We start from the raw sequence: 10,132 nt of genomic DNA on the forward strand, positions 1-10,132 counted from the left end.
TAAGGCAAGGTGCGGTTCATTCAGTATTTATGTTCCTACGTATTCCTATGTATTCCTATGATGTTTCTAAAGTTACTCTTGTGAAAAGCAATGGGTCCTGAAGTTCGAATATTTGACATCATATGTTCAGTAGATTATTGCCCTCTCGGACTTCCGTAATGTAAATATATCAGGACTAAAACAGAAGTACTACGCCCACGGAGGGGCCGCATAATGCAATTTATATTCCTAAGAGATTATAAACGATACGAAAACAGGGCTATTCCTCCCTACAAACTGATGTATGGTGTAATCATTGTGTTCTTGTATTCTTCACCTGACTCGCGGAGGCAATGTTTGCCCAGTCGTCTAAGGCGCCGCGATTCGCTGTGCAGAATTGCGTCCCTTGGGCACGCCAGAAATCTATGATTGTGGGTTCGAACCCTGGTTCGCACCGATTAAGTTTCGAAGTCTGTAGGCATCATACCCGTGCTCGTGGGTTTTACTGAAGTGGTAAACGTCTGAGATCTCTCCTCCCACATTAAGCTGGCACGCCATGATATACTGTTCAATGCGGTGTTAAACCCAACTCACTCACTCACCTGACTCGCTGACTTGGTTGAAGCAATTGATCCCAATTGCTTAGATCGATGCTCATGATATGATATCAATCTCTGGATTATCCGGTCCAGACTCGATTATTTACAGACCGCCGCCATATAGCTGCAATATTGCTGAGTGCGGCGTAAAACAACAAACCAACCAGCCAACACCCGACTCTCAGTGACCTAACACATTATGTGAACAGGTTACTAGTGAGGTGTGAAGTTAGTGATATCACTCATGACCACGTTATGATGTCCGAAGAGACGGGTGGGGCTCTACGTGAAGATGTCAGAACAATCCCACGACCAATGGTATGAGTAAGTATGAGACCCGTGAAGATCCGGGGTAGAATAGGTCGTCAGCAACCCATGCTTGCCGTAGAAAACGACTATGCTTGTCGTATGAGGCGACTAACGGGATCGGGGGGACAGGCTTGCTGACTTGTTTGATGCATGTTATCGTATCCCAATCGCGTGGAGCGATGTTCATCATGTCAATCACTGGATTGTCTGGCTAAGACTCGAATATTAACAGACCGCCCTCTTATGGCTGGAATATTGCTGAGTGCGGCGTTAAACAACATGAATCTGAAACTGTGAGGATGACCTTTTATTGAAGTGAATATAAACCATAAGGATCGAAAATACCAGGCGATTGACCATAAGTTCAGCCTTGCTACATGTACAAACAAGGTCCAACTACGTAACTTACATGTAATCCTGCTTTAGCTGCCTCAAAATAAGATTTACCTGTTGACACGAAATCCAACTACGTAACTTACATATAAACCAGCTTTAGCTGCCTCAAGATAAGATTTACCTTTTAACACGAAGTCCAACTACGTAACTTACATGTAAGCCTGCTTTAGCTACCTCAAGATAAGATTTATCTGTTAACACGAAGTCCAACTGACTGTTACACATGAAACAACTTACTGTTACACATTAACCGGTTTCATGATCTGCTAGAGTGTGATCAGTACAAGAGGAGGGAGCGTCTAGCATGAGGTTTCCAGGCACTTCACACATGCGGGCACATGTTACACGGTCTGATCGGTTTATGACTACCTAATCTGGGCAACGAAATATGGCGCTATAAGTGCTTGTGGAGCTGACTTAAAGCTGCAGTATCCAGTACGGGCTTAATAGCGTGTGAAGAACGTGTAGTAATATAACTCACTCACTCACTCACTCACTCACTCACTCACTCACTCACCAACTCACTCACTCACTCACTCACTCACTCACTCACTCACTCACTCACTCGTGACAAACACATATTGCTACTCCTTCGTGTCAAGTTTGTGTACCATCGATACATCCGGATCTAAAGCTGAGTAGAGTTGAAATAACAAACTGTCGTTAAGCTAGAAATATATCATAACTACTTGAGTATATTTCACCATATTTGTTCCTAACAATATCTTGTTATCTATGTCAGGAGACTGGTAGAGCGGTATTCTTTTTGTACAAGCAAAACTAGTTCAGCTCGTTCATTGGAATATACATCGTGTGCATAACAGTCACCTCTGATACTTTTACAGCGCGTTGTACTACACGACATTTAAGCGTTACAAATAATTTGTTTTGCATATGTGTCTTTCAAACAATGAGTGAGTGAGTTGGTGAGTGAGTGAGTGAGTTGGGTTTCACACCACTTCGAACATTAATCCAGTTACATCACGGCGTGTCAGCTTGATGTGGGAGGAAAGCGATGCAGGTCTCAGACGTTTACACATAATGAACATTGTACATAATCTTGGTATCCTTATAGAGTACATAATCTTAAGGGCGTGTGTTGTACATAAACCTGATGGCGTGTGTTGTACATAATCCTGATGACGTGTGTTGTACATAATCCCGATGGCGTGTGTTGTACATAATCCTGATGGCGTGTGTTGTACATAATCCTGATGACGTGTGTTGTACATAATCCTGATGACGTATGTTGTACATAATCCTGATGACGTGTGTTGTACATAATCCTGATGACGTGTGTTGTACATAATCCTGATGACGTGTGTTGTACATAATCCTGATGACGTGTGTTGTACATAATCCTGATGACGTGTGTTGTACATAATCCTGATGACGTGTGTTGTACATAATCCTGATGACGTGTGTTGTACATAATCCTGATGACGTGTGTTGTACATAATCCTGATGACGTGTGTTGTACATAATCCTGATGAGGTATGTTGTACATAATCCTGATGACGTGTGTTGTACATAATCCTGATGACGTGTGTTGTACATAATCCTGATGACGTGTGTTGTACATAATCCTGATGACGTGTGTTGTACATAATCCTGATGACGTATGTTGTACATAATCCTGATGACGTGTGTTGTACATAAACCTGATGGCGTGTGTTGTACATAATCCTGATGACGTGTGTTGTACATAATCCTGATGACGTGTGTTGTACATAATCCCGATGACATGTTGTACATAATCCTGATGACGTATGTTGTACATAATCCTGATGACGTATGTTGTACATAATCCCGATGACATGTTGTACATAATCCTGATGAGGTATGTTGTACATAATCCTGATGACGTGTGTTGTACATAATCCTGATGACGTATGTTGTACATAATCCTGATGACGTGTGTTGTACATAATCCCGATGGCGTGTGTTGTACATAATCCTGATGAGGTATGTTGTACATAATCCTGATGAGGTATGTTGTACATAATCCCGATGACATGTTGTACATAATCCTGATGACGTATGTTGTACATAATCCTGATGAGGTATGTTGTACATAATCCTGATGACGTGTGTTGTAAATAATCCTGATGACGTGTGTTGTACATAATCCCGATGACATGTTGTACATAATCCCGATGACATGTTGTACATAATCCTGATGACGTATGTTGTACATAATCCTGATGACGTATGTTGTACATAATCCCGATGGCGTGTGTTGTACATAATCCTGATGAGGTATGTTGTACATAATCCTGATGAGGTATGTTGTACATAATCCCGATGACATGTTGTACATAATCCTGATGACGTATGTTGTACATAATCCTCATGAGGTATGTTGTACATAATCCTGATGACGTGTGTTGTACATAATCCTGATGACATGTTATACATAATCCTGATGGCGTGTGTTGTACATAAACCTGATGGCGTTTATTGTACAGAAGCTGGATGACGTATGTTGTACATAATCCCGATGACATGTTGTACATAATCCCGATGACATGTTGTACATAATCCTGATGACGTGTGTTGTACATAAACCTGATGACGTGTGTTGTACATAATCCTGATGACGTGTGTTGTACATAATCCTGATGACATGTTGTACATAATCCCGATGACATGTTGTACATAATCCTGATGACGTGTGTTGTACATCATCCTGATGACGTGTGTAGTACATAATCCTGATGACGTGTGTTGTACATAATCCTGATGACGTGTGTTGTACATAATCCTGATGACGTGTGTTGTACATAATCCTGATGACGTGTGTTGTACATAATCCTGATGACGTGTGTTGTACATAATCCTGATGACGTGTGTTGTACAAAATCCTGATGGCGTATGTTGTACATAATCCTGATGACGTGTGTTGTATATAATCCTGAAGACGTGTGTTGTACATAATCTTGAATGACGTGTGTTGTACATAATCCTGATGACGTGTGTTGTACATAATCCTGGTGACGTGTGTTGTACATAATCTTGATGACGTATGTTGTCCATAATCCAGATGACGTGTGTTGTATATAATCCTGATGACGTATGTTGTCCATAATCCAGATGACGTGTGCTGTATATAATCCTGATGACGTATGTTGTACATAATCCAGATGACGTGTGTTGTATATAATCCTGATGACGTTTGTTGTACATAATCTTGATGACGTTTGTTGTACATAATCTTGATGACGTTTGTTGTAAATATATTGATGACATGTGTTGTACATAATCTCTTGATGACGTGTGTTGTGCAGGATTATGTACAACATACGCCATCTGGATTAAGTACAACATGGGCCACCAGGATTATGTACCGCTCCAGTGACCGTGATAGTAATAGCGCTTTGAGCATGCCCCTGTGTGGTGTGGAAATAGGCGCAATATATATAAACCACCTATTTGTAATACATATATAAAAGGGGCAAATTTATAGTTTAATACACTCATGGTCCATCTCCATAATATCCTGCCACAATGGATCGCCACACATAACTTGATAATTGTAGAAATTGCAAATTGATACTTTCCAAGATAATGCTTGTAGATTTCGTTATTTCAAATGCTTCCCGATAATGATTGAGAATAAAAGTTGTTTTTTTTCTCTATGAATATCAGCTTCAGCAGTGATAAAGTCGTCAAATCAGCAGCTTCAATCACAGTTGGTTAATGTGATTTGAAACCTTTGATTGAATAAATTCATGATTTTGTTTACACTATGAGTTGTAGATCCGTCACTGTCTGGGTTGTCATGCAGTCTCCAGTCTCTATCAGGGTTTACTATGTCACCTTTGACCTCGACTGCGCGATCCATGATTTAGTGACACATCGGACAAAACTCATCCGGGTTAACCATGTGACAGCTGCTTATCTCCGAGTCCTACGTCAAACTTAACCCGTTTGTTGAGTGCTCATCGAAAGTCATAGTTCTCGGAAACTGACATTTCAGAACAGACGTTAGGTAGTTTTGACATTGTGTCACGTGATACATATCTTCCTTCAGCTAACTGTGGAAAGTGAAGTCGACACAATTTTTTTTCCGTTGCCTTAACAAAGAAGAGATAGAGAGAGCAAGAGAGCAAGAGAGAGGGGGCAGAGCGAGAGAGAGAGAGAGAGAGAGAGAGAGAGAGAGAGAGAGAGAGAGAGAGAGAGAGAGAGAGAGAGGGAGGGAGAGGGGGAGGGGCTGGATATAGCACTTTTCACTGCTCAGATTTACTACTCAATCTGTTTTCAGACAGTCTTTAAGTGTTATTAGCTCTCATTGTAAGGCTATATATACTCATAAAGATTGAGAGGTTATCGGATCGGCTGAAGATGTTTTCGAGCCCGTCATTATGCTGCATGTTGTCTCGTCCCCTTATTGACGAATATTAAGTGGGAGAATAAGACGAACCAATCAGAAAGCGCGTATGACTTCAGGACTTCGTTCAAAGAATCCCTCAGTAATATTTTATATTTATTTAACATATGTCTCGCATTAAAAATTATACCTATAACAGGGTTATCTGTGTTCAATATCACAGTATACAATTGTAAGTCCCCATGTGTTTTCAATAGCATCTGGACTATATGTATATATATATTTATATATGATACATGGGGGAAATTTACATGGATCATTACGCAATGAGTTGACAATTCTTTTAGCTATGCCCGTTTGCGCTCAGACGGAACCCAGTCGCAAAAATGGCCAGGTGAGGGGTACGAATGGAATCTGAGGTCACAGCGCAAAGCCCCGAGGGGGCCAGATCGCCAAGCGTTTCGCAAGTGTGTACAGGTGTAGGAGAACAAGACTAACATCTCACTGCACCCCTGTGTGGGCCTGGTTTGAGAACAGACAACGTGATCGATACCACAGAGCGGGGTTTGCGAAATGTGATAATTAGTATCTATCACCATAAACCTGGCAAAATGTCACTTCCCCTAGCGTCAGATGCACGCTCAGTCTTGTGTTGTGTGTCGTACTCCATGTGTTCTACACGACAGAAGTGTTTCTTATTTCACCCCATATTTCACTCAGGACAAAGTATTTACACCACGACTAACTATATACACCAAATCCGATGTGTTCAACTTCCAAAAACGATTGAATAAGGGTGGTGCGTAAATAAAACCGACAAAACCCCTTTTCTTGTCGATTGTACGATTCCGACTGTATCCTGAGCAAGTTATTATTAATCACCATCACATATCTATAATGACAAGCGTTCGGTAAAAGTGTGACGTATCCTGCCCCACGTGAGGCACCTGTCAAAAACGCATGCAAAGGCAGGTCAATTGGTCACCTGAACAAACACTTGAAACATCTTATAACACGGAAACAAAATTGTAGAAATCAAAAAAGGGAATTTCATTGGACGTCAGTTTTGCCACAGATACGTCAGATTTGGAAATGTAGGCCAAATGTCAACCACAAACAGTACTTTGATAGCTTTATCGAGGTCTTGAATGTTGTATCATTGATCAAACAACTCTTGAGAGAATCGTATGACGCTCTTTGAAACCTTGGCAGGAAGAATATATTTCTGTGTGTAAGGAATACCTAGGTACGCTTCTCTGTAGGCAATGTAGGTCCTACTGTCTGTGGAGAATACCTAGGTCCTACTATTTGTGGGTAATACCTAGATCCTCCTGTCTGTGGAGAATACCTAGGTCCTACTATTTGTGGGTAATACCTAGATCCTCCTCTCTGTGGAGAATACCTAGGTCCTACTATTTGTGGGTAATACCTAGATCCTCCTGTCTGTGGAGAATACCTAGGTCCTACTATTTGTGGGGAATACCTAGATCCTCCTGTCTGTGGAGAATACGTAGGTCCTCCTGTCTGTGGAGAATATTAAAGTCCCCCTGTCTGTGGAGAATACGTAGGTCAGCCTGTATGAAGGGAATACCTAGATCCTCCTGTCTGTGGGGAATACCTAGATCCTCCTGTCTGTGGGGAATACCTAGATCCTCCTGTCTGTGGAGAATACCTAGGTCCTACTATTTGTGGGGAATACCTAGATCCTCCTGTCTGTGGAGAATACCTAGGTCCTCCTGTATGTAGGGAATACCTAGATCCTCCTGTCTTTGGAAAATACGTAGGTCCTCCTGTATGTAGGGAATACCTAGATCCTCCTGTCTTTGGAGAATACGTAGATCTTCCTGTATGAAGGGAATATCTAGATCCTCCTGTCTGTGGAGAATACGTAGGTCCTCCTACAGGTATGTAGGGAATACCTAGATCCTCCTGTCTGCGGAGAATACCTAGGTCCTCCTGTATGTAGGGAATACCTAGATCCCCCTGTCTTTGGAGAATACGTAGGTCAGCCTGTCTGTAGGGAATACCTAGATCCTACTGTCTGTGGAGAATACCTATGTCCTACTGTCTGTGGAGAATACCTATGTCCTACTGTCTGTTGAGAATACGTAGGTCCTCCTGTATGCGGGGAATACCTAGGTACTCCTGTCTGTGGAGAATACCTAGGTCCTCCTGTATGTAGGGAATACCTGGGTCTTCCTGTATGTGGAATAGCTATTTCCTCCTGTCCGTGGGGATGTCCGGGGCCTTGAATGAAGGGAGATAATTCAGGACTCATCAGAGGGTTCAGAATTAAGTAACTTGTTTGTATAGTTAAACCAAGTAAACCCTGATCGTGTAATAACAACATAAACTAATGTCCAAAAGAAACGATACCACGTGTTTGAAAGGACATTACAGAAAAACTAAACGATACAGACATTTCAAATTGGTATATGACTTGTGAGTAATGTTTTCACAGTATGTGTACAAAAATTCATTGTAATCAATCCTTTACAATCATGAGAACAGACATGTAAAGACGCGGGGGGTCCAAAATGAAAATTTCATTTGAACACAGTTGATGAGTTAAGTGTGGAAAATGTCATAACACACGTCTCAAAGTCACGTGAGTACCGGGTATGTCCACCGTAAGCGTCAATACACGCTAGTACACGTCTACGGGCTGATGACGTCACACGTCTGATGACGTTTTGGGGATGCGTTGCCATTCATGGAGGAGGCATTGTTCCAATTCCTGGAGGTTAACTGGAGGCACAGGACGATTCCTGACTTTGGGTCCGAGAATGTCCAACATGTGTTCGATTGGGTTCATGTCCGGTGAACATGCCGGCCATGGTAAAACGAGAATGTTGGCGTTTGCTAGGAAGTTCTGGGTCAGCCTTGCCGTGTGAGGCCTCGCATTATCGTGCTGGAAAATGATACCATTAGGCTGTTGTTGGATGAATGACACCACAACTGGTTGTAAGATGTCATCACGATAACGCTGCGCATTCAGGTTTCCTCGAAAAATGACGAGTCTCGTTTTGACGTCACCGCAGATTCCACCCCAAACCATTAAACCTCCGCCTCCATATGGCCTGACTTGATGGATGCAGTTCGGTGCCAAACGTTCACCTACTCTTCGGTACACACGCTGCCGGCCGTCGTTCCTGAAGATGCAAAATCTGCTTTCGTCAGAAAACATGACACGTGCCCAGTTCCACCGTTGCCACCGTCGAAGTCGCCTGGCCCATGTCCGTCTGTTGAGTCGGTGTTGAGGTGTCAGGAACGCTCCGCGGTAGGGGCGACGTGCTCGGATACCATGTGCCCGCAGTCTCCTGTACACGGTTTGTCGACTTATCACGTGTCCCAGTGCCGTCCGTGCTGTTAACGTCGCCGTTACGAAGCGGTTCCGAAGGTGTTCCCGGATGTGGCGGTCTTCAATAGGCGTGGTCACCCGTGGTCTCCCTGTTCTTGGCCTGTCTGCTGTCCGACCTGTTTGACGCAACCGCTGCATTAACCTGGTGACGGTTATGCGCGCGCATCCTAACCTTCTGCCGACGTCGCGGTGCGTAGCTCCCTGTGGGAGCATTCCCACGTCTCTCTCTCTCTCAATCGCTGTCAAACGTGGCATTTCTTTTGTGTGCTTTTTGTTACTGTGATTCAGAACGTGTCGGGTCAGCAGTTTTATACAGAAGATATGCACGTGCATTTTGTGTTACAGGACGGAACGTCATTTGGGCAAATTGCACGCTTTTTTTCACAATTAATCAAATGTTCCCGGTTTTATCGACCGAATACGCTTGGTTTGGAACGTAGGATACGCAAAAGTATCTTCTCAGAAGAAAATTAACTCTTCATGATAAAATATTTAGAGAAATGTGTGGTATCGTTTCTTTTGGACATTAGTTTATTAAACTAAACATAAAACAACAAATTACCCATTGAAGCTGATGAGTTCGTCATGTCTCATGGACACTATAATATTCTCAGTCAACATGAGAAGGTTTTGTTTTGTTTGTTGTTTAACGCCGCACTCAGCTATAAGACGGCGGTCTGTTGATGATCAAGTCAGGACGAGACGATCCAGTGATTGACATTCGAGCATCTTCGCAATTGGGATACGATGACGTATCAACCAAGTCGGCGTGCCTGACCACCCGATCCCTCAAGACGCCTATTGCGACAAGCATGCGTTGCTGATAACCAATGCTAACACAGAATAACGTCGAAGGACTATATATCAGGACTAGTTCGTTCATCCCTACTGTGTAGAGTCCGCTCGAGAACATGTCCCGTGGCTAGTTTATTCATCCCCACTGTGTAGAGTCCGATCCAGAACATGTCCCGTGGCTAGTTTATTCATCCCTACTTTGTAGAGTCCGCTCCAGAACATGTCCCGTGGCTTGTTCATTCATCCCCACTGTGTAGAGTCCGCTCCAGAACATGTCCCGTGGCTAGTGTATTCATCCCCACTGTGTAGAGTCCGCTCCAGAACATGTCCTGTGGCTAGTTTATTCATCCCCACTGTGAAGTG

Source organism: Haliotis cracherodii, unplaced genomic scaffold (genome assembly GCF_022045235.1).
Source record: "Haliotis cracherodii isolate W230 unplaced genomic scaffold, xgHalCrac1.p SCAF_12, whole genome shotgun sequence".
NCBI lineage: Eukaryota > Metazoa > Mollusca > Gastropoda > Lepetellida > Haliotidae > Haliotis > Haliotis cracherodii.